This window comes from Globicephala melas, chromosome 3, assembly GCF_963455315.2.
Source record: "Globicephala melas chromosome 3, mGloMel1.2, whole genome shotgun sequence".
Taxonomy (NCBI): domain Eukaryota; kingdom Metazoa; phylum Chordata; class Mammalia; order Artiodactyla; family Delphinidae; genus Globicephala; species Globicephala melas.
Window position 1 is genome coordinate 33,579,255 of NC_083316.1, and position 10,854 is coordinate 33,590,108.

The 10,854-nt window shown below is 41.8% G+C and overlaps 1 pseudogene; it reads right to left on the reverse strand.

The window, feature by feature from the left end:
• Positions 1-9,602: 9,602 nt before the first annotated feature.
• On the reverse strand, positions 9,603-10,632 carry LOC115866453 (kinetochore-associated protein NSL1 homolog pseudogene; annotated as a pseudogene).
• Between the last annotated feature and the right edge of the window lie 222 nt (positions 10,633-10,854).

The following is a 10,854-nucleotide window of genomic DNA, read 5'->3' on the forward strand; positions in this document are numbered from 1 at the left end:
GAGAGGCTGAGGCTAGATGTGAGATCAGCCCAAATCTTCAGAATTTCCATCTCACCCCAGTATTCATGCCTCTTCTGAAAAACTGCTGTCCTTTACCAACCAGAAATGGAGGTAATTTTAACCGTGTTTCTTTGACAGCCCCCTGGGTTATGGTCTCCCAGTTCTGGTTAGAGCAGAGGTCTCAGAGTTTCCATCCTTCACCCTTTCAGAATACAAGGGCCCATAGTCCGGGTAAAGTTTTGGGATTCAATAATTCCAACCTCAGAGATTTTATTCAGGTGAAAGATTTATGAAATTTTCAAGAACTGCTCAGGGACGTCACATGGATAAAACTTTTGGGAGACCACCAAGACCCATTTGTCAGCATGTACAGGCCTGGTCTGAGAGACCACAGAAAATGGGAGCCCGTGAAAGATCTGGGGAAGTGGACTCCCAGGGAGGTCACCTCCGTTCCCTGGGTTCACAGCCAGCAAGAGCGGTTGGGAAGTCACAGCCTAGGCAAGTCTGTGCCTAGGGAACACGGCCAAATGAGGCAATTAGAAAATTCATGAGAACAAAATCCCATATTGAAAATCCTCACCATCAAGCATTTCAAGCAGCAGGAGCCATACAAAAACCCATAAGGACTGCCTCTCAGCAAGGAGCTAAGCTGAAGACACGAGGTGGGCCTTCAAATCCATCTTTCCAAATGGGATTCAATCCTATGTCCAACAGCAAATTTTTACTCAGCTCTCAGTTCAAATCCAATCAGCCCAAGTCGTGCCAGGCGAAGCAGTCCCAGCACAACCCTCTCAACCTGTGTTCTCTCAACCCAAACTCGTTCAGACAAATCCACTCAGCACCAGCCCTCCAAGTCCCAGTACTCCCAATCTAAGCCTTCTCAGCCCTAGACCTCCCAAGCTAAACCTTCTCCATCCAGACCCACTCAGCCCAAGCCACGCCAGCCCCAATCCTCCCAATCTAGGCCTTCCCAGCCCAGACCCACTCAACCCAAGTCACTTCTGACTGGTCCTTCTCAGGCTAAGGCATATGACCCAAGAGCAGGGCCCAAGAGGGTAGGGAAGCATTAAAGTCCTTACTCTGGAGACCTATGAAATGTATCCTTTGCCCAGGCCTTTCCTATCATATATATAGTAACCTGAAGAAGAGTGGCAGTGATGGTAAAAGAGTACTATCATTAGCATGACACAGATAGCAAGATATGCACAGCCTAATTGGATATCATAAAAATATCTATAAGAATTGTGTCCCTAAAAAAAAGGAAAAATACGAAAAGAGTAAAGAATAGAATCAAGCAGTAAATAAACGAATTGAATACAACCTTGAGTATTAGGTAATATATAACCTGAATCCAGGGAATGGGGGCTGTAAGACAATTTCACTTGGAAAAGAGTGGGGATGATGCCTTTAGTTGCAAAGTGACCATAAAATAGGGCGCAAGTTGCGTCAGTGTTGCAAGAAAAACTGCCCTAGATGTTGGCTGCTCTAGAGGTGTTTTGGTCAAACATTTTTGGTTTGATATCAGCTGCTAAGCAGGTAACCTTGTTTGTTTGGAATGTTTAAATCAACTTGCTTGTGATAATAGCCCCAAATTGCTCGGATGATAAAACTCAATTGACCCTTACATATAGAAATAATGAACTAACAACCAATGAAATTAATTATTTTGCCTTAACTTTGGGAATGATCTGTGTATGTTTCATATTTTAAATGTTTGTAGTGGTTAAGATAATTTGGCTAATTAGAGGATCTGATATATTAGCCTCATGACTCTAACTTAAAATGTATAATCGAATTTTTAATTTTAGAGTTCTGATTTTTTTTAAGTTGAAAAGATTAAGATAGGTTTACACAGTTTGTAAAAAGCATTGAAATGTTTAAGAGAACTTAAGATTCACATAATTCTCAACTTTAATTTATTAGATACATTATTCTAAACATTTGGTTAAGTTCTGCTAGTTAGAAGCAGTAAGTAGAAGGAATATTAAATTTAAAATATTTAAATGAGGTTTAATTAACCAAGTTTGTGAGTGACACCAAATATTAATAAAAGACCACTTTATTTATTTATTTATTTTTAGCAAATAAGTTTAACTTTAATTTGATTTTTGTGTGTTTAAGTATTATAATTATAACAGAAACCAAATAGCTTTCAAATTTCTACAATTAAAAAATAAATTTTGGGCTTCCCTGGTGGCGCAGTGGTTGGGAATCTGCCTGCCAATGCAGGGGACACGGGTTCGAGCCCTGGTCTGGGAAGATCCCATATTCTGCAGAGCAACTGGGCCCACGAGCCACAATTACTGAGCCTGCGCGTCTGGAGCCTGTGCTCCACAACAAGAGAGGCCGCGATAGCAAGAGGCCCGCGCACCGCGATGAAGAGTGACCCTCGCTTGCCACAATTAGAGAAAGCCCTCGCACAGAAACGAAGACCCAACACAGCCAAAAAATAAATAAATTAATTAATTTTAAAAAAAGCAATTTTGTGGGGTTTTAGCAGATTGCTTTAGCTTCTCAGTAGAATGAAACATTTATCTAATATCTCTGTTACAAGGGTCTCCAAAGACTTCATGGATATTATCTTAATTTTATTCTTGCAACATCTAAAAGTCTACTTTAAAGAAAGATGTTAAAATTCACTAGATTTAGAAATAAAATAATAGGATTTGTAAGTTGAATAAAGAGCCCTGCTTTTTGAATCTGTAACTTTTATAAAATTAACATTAGTTTTAAGTACTAAAATAGGCCCACGTCTTTTCTGGGTAAAAAAAAATCAAAAATTGTCTTCAAAGACACACAAAAAAATCCTATTAACAAAAAGATGAGAAATGATCTTTGAAAAGGAATAATTAATCTCTTAAAAATGTTTAATTAAACATTTCCATATGACAATAGGTATCCTTCATTTGTGCATGTATTAAACAATCAATATTGAGTATTTAGAAGGTGTTCAATCTCTCTCAAGGTTACTGTAAGGGTGAAGAAAGAAATAGAGGACTATGCATATGAATTTTTGTCTTCTGGCAGGCAAAAAAGCATAATAATAAAAGATTAAGTTCAAAACTACAGAATCTTTGGTGTAAAAGTGAAGTTTCTCACAAAAATAACCTTTTTGTTGTTTAAACTTTTGAAATGAGCAATAATAGTGCTGGTTTTTTTTTTTTTTTTTGTGGTACCCGGGCCTCTCACTGTCATGGCCTCTCCCGTTGCGGAGCACAGGCTCCGGACGCGCAGGCTCAGCGGCCATGGCTCATGGGCCCAGCCTCTCCGCGGCATGTGGGATCTTCCCGGACCGGGGCACGAACCCGTGTCCCCTGCATCGGCAGGCGGATTCTCAACCACTGCGCCACCAGGGAAGCCCAGTAGTGCTGTTTTTAAAAACTTTTCTCTATATCCTTCTTCAAGATTAGTTCCTGGAGGACAGAACTTGTTGGGTTATTGTCACTAATAGATTCTGTATCAGCCTGGGGTTAATAATATATATATGGTACATTCAAATTATACAATTTCAGGAGAGTTTAATAAACGGACTATTTATAAAGGGCTAGGCAATATGTAAAAACAGTACAAAGGAGAGTGCATACCCCGGATCTAGTAAAAGCAAGGCACATTACTACTCCAAGGTCTCAAGGGAAGGTGGGGGGAGTGCTTTCCCTGATCAGAAGAGCTGTGTGGGAAGGATCTTGGGTCTGGGTGGTTGCAGTGACCCACAGGGAGGTATTCCAGGGAATACAGTAAGTCCCCTACAAATGAATGAGTTCTGTTCTGAGAGCATGTTCGTAAGTCCAACAAAGTTAGCCTAGGTACCCAACAAACACAATCTGCTATATAGTACTGTACCGTAATTGGTTTATAATACTTTTCACACAAATAATACGTAAGAAACAAACACAAAAAATAAAACATTTTTAATCTTATAATACTGTACCATGAAAAGTTCAGTAGTACAGTACAACAGCTGGCATAAGGAACTGGCATCGAGTGAACAGGCAAGAAGAGTTACTGACTGGAGGAGGGAGAGGAGGTGGGAGATGGTAGAGCTGAAGGATCCTCAGCAATAGGAGACGGAGGGCGAGCTGCCATTTCACTCACGCCTGACGCTGATGGCACAGCCTTGCTGGAACCAGATGCACGTTCGCATCTTTGTTTTTTGTTTTTTTTAAAAAATTATTTATTTATATATTTATTTTTTGGCTGTATTGGGTCTTTGTTGCTGCCCTCTGACTGTCTCTAGCTGCGGCGAACGGGGGCTACTCTTCAAGGCAGTGTGCGGGCTTCTAATTGCGGTGGCTTCTCTTGTTGCAGAGCATGGGCTCTAGGAGCACAGGCTTCATTAGTTGCAGCACGAGTGCGTGGGCTTCAGCAGTTGTGGGTCGCGGGCTCAGTAGTTGTGGTGCACGGGCTTAGTTGCTCCTCGGCACGTGGGATCTTCCCATACCAGGGATCAAACCCACGTCCCCTGCATTGGCAGGCGGATTCTTAACCACTGTGCCACCAGGGAAGTCCTACGTTCGCATCTTTGAAAGTTCTCAACTTGAAGGTTCGTTATGTAGGAGACTTACTGTTAAATATCTATTCCTTACCTCTGATCTGCCAGTACGCCCCCTTGACCAAACCCAACCAGAAAACAGAGAACAAGGAGGCCATCTAGGCTGTTCATGTAGGTCAGCCTTTTAGGGTTCAGAGTAGGGTGGAGAATGGATCCAGAGGGGCAAACAGAGGGTAACCAACAGATTCTTCTTTCCATTCCTTTCTTCCTTTTTTCCTCTTGTTTACTTTCTTCCTTCTCTCATATTTATTTATCGAGCATCTATTATGGGTGAGTCATTGGACTCAGAACTGAGAAGACATGGAAACAGAATGAGAATCCTACTATAGCTGTGAGATCCTGTAAATCTGTGTGTTTCCTCCCTATTGTAAAACTATAAGCTCATTATACATGGTTTTGAAAATGCAGGAATAGACAAAGAAGAAAGGAACATAAAAGTAACCCTTAACGCTGGTGGTCCAGTGGTTAAGACTTCGCACTTCCAATGCAGGGTGTGCGGGTTCCATCTGGGGAACTAAGGTACCACATGCTGTGCAGTGTGGCCAAAAAAAAAAAAAAGTAATCTGTAATTTCATCACTTAGAGTAGCTAGTAATATAGTCCTCTAACTCACTAATAACATTTTCATGTATTTTTTCTGTTTATGAATTTACAGACAGTACTCTATTACATTTTTGCGTCTGTACCAGGGTTGCTGTGGCAAAGTCAAACATAGTGTTGGGGCAGGCAGTATAAACGGGATGAAATATTGGTTTTCCAGATGTCTTAAGAAAGTCTGGGGCTTCCCTGGTGGTGCAGTCGTTAAGAATCCTTCTGCCAATGCAGGGAACACGGGTTCGAGCCCTGGTCTCTGAAGATGCCACATGCCGCGGAGCAACTAAGCCTGTGCGCCACAACTACTAAGCCTCTGCTCTAGAGCTGGTGAGCCACAACTACTGAAGCCCGCGCGTCTAGAGCCCATGCTCTGCAACAAGAGAAGCCACCGCAGTGAGAAGCCCACGCCCCGCAACGAAAAGTAGCCCGTGCTCGCTGCAACTAGAGAAAGCCTGCGCGCAGCAACAAAGACCCAACGCAGCCAAAAATAAAATAATTGATTAAAAAAAAAAAAGGATGGGGCTTCCCTGGTGGCACAGTGGTTGAGAGTCAGCCTGCCGATGCCGGGGACGCGGGTTCGTGCCCCGGTCCGGGAGGATCCCACGTGCCGCAGGGCGGCTGGGCCCGTGAGCCATGGCCGCTGGGCCTACGCGTCCGGAGCCTGTGCTCCGCGGCAGGAGAGGCCACGGCAGTGAGAGGCCCGCGTACCGCAAAAAAAAAAAAAAGGAAGTCTGCATTCAGGACATGAAATATAGTGGAAGGGTGTTATTGTATAATGCACAAGTCTGATTTTTAAAAAAATATTTATCTATTTATTTGGCTACGCCGGGTCTTAGCTGAAGCATGTGGGATCTTCACTGCCGCGTGCGGGATCTTAGTTGCAGCATGCGGGATCTTTTAGTTGCAGCATGCAGGCTCTTAGTTGTGGTATGTGGGATCTATTTCCCTGACCAGGGATTGAACCTGCCCCCTGATTCTTCACCACTGGACCACCAGGGAAGTCCCAAGTCTTGATTGTTTTAAGTCAAATGCAAAAATTCAGAACCATTTGTTTAGCCACGTGTACAATTTAACTAAGTTGAGAACATTCAATTTGTACGTGACTTTTTTTTGCTGTTAGCAGATTGAAGAGTCTACCCAATGATTTATCTTTTTCAACACCTGAAAATCCTTTCTTAAACACCTTAAATCAATTTACATTTTGAACAAGAAAGCAAATAAAGATTGTTTCTTTTTTAACATTAAAAAGTGTGTTCTACCATTGCAACAAAAAGAATAAAATATCTAGGAATAAACCTACCTAAGGAGACAAAAGACCTGTATGCAGAGAATTATAAGACACTGATGAAAGAAATTAAAGATGATATAAATAGATGGAGAGATATACCATGTTCTTGGATTGGAAGAATCAACATTGTGAAAATGACTCTACTACCCAAAGCAATCTATAGATTCAATGCAATCCCTATCAAACTACCACTGGCGTTTTTCACAGAACTAGAACAAAAACTTTCACAATTTGTATGGAAACACAAAAGACCCCGAATAGCCAAAGCAATCTTGAGAACGAAAGAAGGAACTGGAGGAATCAGGCTCCCTGACTTCAGACTATACTACAAAGCTACAGTCATCAAGACGGTATGGTACTGGCACAAAAACAGAAAGATAGATCAATGGAACAGGATAGAAAGCCCAGAGATAAACCCATGCACATATGGACACCTTATCTTTGATAAAGGTGGCAGTAATGTACAATGGAGAAAGGACACCCTCTTCAATAAGTGGTGCTGGGAAAACTGGACAGGTACATGTAAAAGTATGAGATTAGATCACTCCCTAACACCATACACAAAAATAAGCTCAAAATGGATTAAAGACCTAAATGTAAGGCCAGAAACTATCAAACTCTTAGAGGAAAACATAGGCAGAACACTCTATGACATAAATCAAAGCAAGATCCTTTCTGACCCACCTCCTAGAGTAATGGAAATAAAAACAAAAATAAACAAATGGGACCTAATGAAACTTCAAAGCTTTTGCACAGCAAAGGAAACCGTAAACAAGACCAAAAGACAACCCTCAGAATGGGAGAAAATATTTGCAAATGAAGCAACCGACAAAGGATTAATCTCCAAAATTTACAAGCAGCTCATGCAGCTCAATAACAAGAAAACAAACAACCCAATCCAAAAATGGGCAGAAGACCTAAATAGACATTTCTCCAAAGAAGATATACAGACTGCCAACAAACACATGAAAGAATGCTCAACATCATTAATCATTAGAGAAATGCAAATCAAAACTACAATGAGATATCATCTCACACCAGTCAGAATGGCCATCATCAAAAAATCTAGAAACAATAAATGCTGGAGAGGGTGTGGAGAAAAGGGAACACTCTTGCACTGCTGGTGGGAATGTGAATTGGTTCAGCCACTATGGAGAACAGTATGGACGTTCCTTAAAAAACTACAAATAGAACTACCATATGACCCAGCAATCCCACTACTGGGCATATACCCTGAGAAAACCAAAATTCAAAAAGAGTCATGTACCAAAATGTTCATTGCAGCTCTATTTACAATAGCCCGGAGATGGAAACAACCTAAGTGCCCGTCATCGGATGAATGGATAAAGAAGATGTGGCACATATATACAATGGAATATTACTCAGCCATAAAAAGAAACGAAATTGAGCTATTTGTAATGAGGTGGATAGACCTAGAGTCTGTCATACAGAGTGAAGTAAGTCAGAAAGAAAAAGACAAATACCGTATGCTAACACATATATATGGAATTTAAGAAAAAAATGTCATGAAGAACCTAGGGGTAAAGCAGGAATAAAGACGCAGACCTCTTAGAGAACGGACTTGAGGTTATGGGGAGGGGGAAGGGTGAGCTGTGACAGGGCGAGAGAGAGTCATGGGCATATACACACTAACAAACGCAGTAAGGTAGATAGCTAGTGGGAAGCAGCCGCATGGCACAGGGATATTGGCTCGGTGCTTTGTGACAGCCTGGAGGGGTGGGATGGGGAGGGTGGGAGGGAGGGAGACGCAACAGGGAAGACATATGGGAACATATGTTTATGTATGACTGATTCACTTTGTTATAAAGCAGAAACTAACACACCATTGTAAAGCAATTATACCCCAATAAAGATGTTAAAAAAAAAAAAAAAAAAAAAAAAGTGTGTTCTTTGTTTCAATGCTGGAGTGTACTCCAATGTGACACAAAGACTGGCCACAGGGACAAAGTTGTCTCATAAATCCTTATTAGTCTCATACATCTAGGTTTTACCTGCATTCATGGTGACCTCTTTCATTTCCTCATGTCTTGGAATTCTTTGTAGTCTCCTTTTGTGATTAAGGTATAGTTCCTTTTCCAGTATTTGCTATATAGGACCCATGTAAACAAAGTGTGTGTTGGGGAGGATAAACATGGCACTGACTGCTGAGGATTCAGGCATCTGATTTAACGGGTGGCTTTAAGTGCTAATTAAAGGGAAGTCCCTACACAGCTCTTTTTTAAAGAAAGATGTATATCCAGGAAACACAATGAAACACGTTACTTCTGAAATTCCATAAAAAGCTGTAAGGCTGGGACTTCCCTGGTGACACAGTGGTTAAGAATCCGCCTACCAATGCAGGGGACACGGGTTCGAGCGTGGTCCGGGAAGATCTCACATGCCGCGGAGTCACCACATTGAGAAGCCCGCGCACCACAACGAAGAGTAGCCCCTGCTCGCAGCAACTAGAGAAAGCCCGCGTGCAGCAACAAAGGCCCAACCCAGCCAAAAATAAATAAATAAAGACACAGACCTACTAGAGAATGGACTTGAGGATATGGGGAGGGGGAAGTGTAAGCTGTGACGAAGAAGTGAGAGAGTGGCATGGACATGTATACACTACCAAGCGTAAAATAGATAGCTAGTGGGAAGCAGCCACATAGCACAGGGAGATCAGCTTGGTGCTTTGTGACCACCTAGAGGGGTGGGATATGGAGGGTGGGAGGGAGGGAGACGCAAGAGGGAAGAGATATGGGAACATATGTATATGTATAACTGATTCACTTTGTTATAAAGCAGAAACTAACACACCATTGTAAAGCAATTATACTCCAATAAAGATGTAAAAATAAATAAATTTATTAAAAAAAACAACAACCTATAAGGCATCCAAGTGTTGATGGTATTTAAGGACAGTAAAAATTTGCACTCTTAATGACCATTGACAGACTTTGTGTAAATATTTAAAAAAATATATGCTTTTCATTGACTATAGATGAAAAGGTGAGGGAAGAAACACAATATTACATCATACCCCAGCATAGAGCTACTATATTTGTATAAAGGAATCACTAGTTATCTGTTGTTTTAATTGAAGTCCTGTCTAGGCATTAAGCTGTAATCTAAATGTTGATAGTGCCTAATTTCAACTCCCAAGATAAACAGAAAGACCTTATGTATCAAGACTGATTCTCTTTGGCCTCAACGGATACCATTTTCTCTGGCGGCAGTCTTTATTTAGTTCCCTTCCTTCTCAGTACCAAGTCAGTGGTTTTCCTAGCAGAAGTCTCCACTGGTGTGGTTTTTACTTGTGCTATAAAGCTCTCAGGTTTAACATTTGGTTTCCTATAACAACCCGAAGAAGACTTCTTTTTTTTTTTTTTTTTTGCAGTACGCGGGCCTCTCACTGTTGTGGCCTCTCCCGTTGTGGAGCACAGGCTCCAGACGCGCAGGCTCAGCGGCCATGGCTCACGGGCCCAGCCGCTCTGCGGCATGTGGGATCTTCCCGGACCGGGGCACGAATCCGTGTCCCCTGCATCGGCAGGCGGACTCTCAACCACTGCGCCACCAGGGAAGCCCCCGAAGAAGACTTCTTGGTGGACTTTCTGGAGCCGGATAATAGGCTGCATCTTTAAAACTTGGGAAAAATCCATCTCCTTGTTCAGTTAATGCAGGCAAGGACTTCGTAGCTTCACTCATCTCCTTAGCTATTGTTTCTTCTCTGCAGTTCAAGTTTTCCATACGAGGGGCTGGATCAGGGTCATATTTTAGGTCCAATGGATGTACAACAGGTTAGTACTGCTTCAGAATTTCTTGTTTTGCTTTTATGATTTTGATGACACATTGAAGGATCTTTCTGGGATACTGCTTACTGTTTTGTGGCTACATGGACTGTGATTTCATCAAACTGGTTTTCAAGGACTTTGATATCAGAATCCATAAGCAATTGTCTGAAGCTTCCTGCCACGCTTGCCCATGAATGTTGACATTCTCTTGCACAGCTGATTCAAAAGTCCACTGCTCATCTTGCAGCAGGGGCTCCCGGATCTCCTCTGGCAGCGCGTCCCCGAGGTTTTGCGCAGAGCTGCCACCAGTTCTAGCATTTCCATCACTGCCCGCTTTGAGGTGCAGCGCACTTGCAAGTCTTTTCAGGAGGTGGCAGGGACCGAGGCCCTGTCATCTATCGCAGCTACTCTCTCCATGTCCCACAGAGGGGAGAGCCACCGACTAAAGCCCTCTCCTGTTTTCCAGCTTCAACTGTCTGAAGAGAAGATTTTGAATGGTGCTGCAATGAAGAGAGGATTTTAGAGTATCTACTCTTTTAAATAATATAAGATTATAATATATATAATCTTATATATATAATAATATATATTATATATAATATATATTATATATAATATATAATATATATTATATAATAT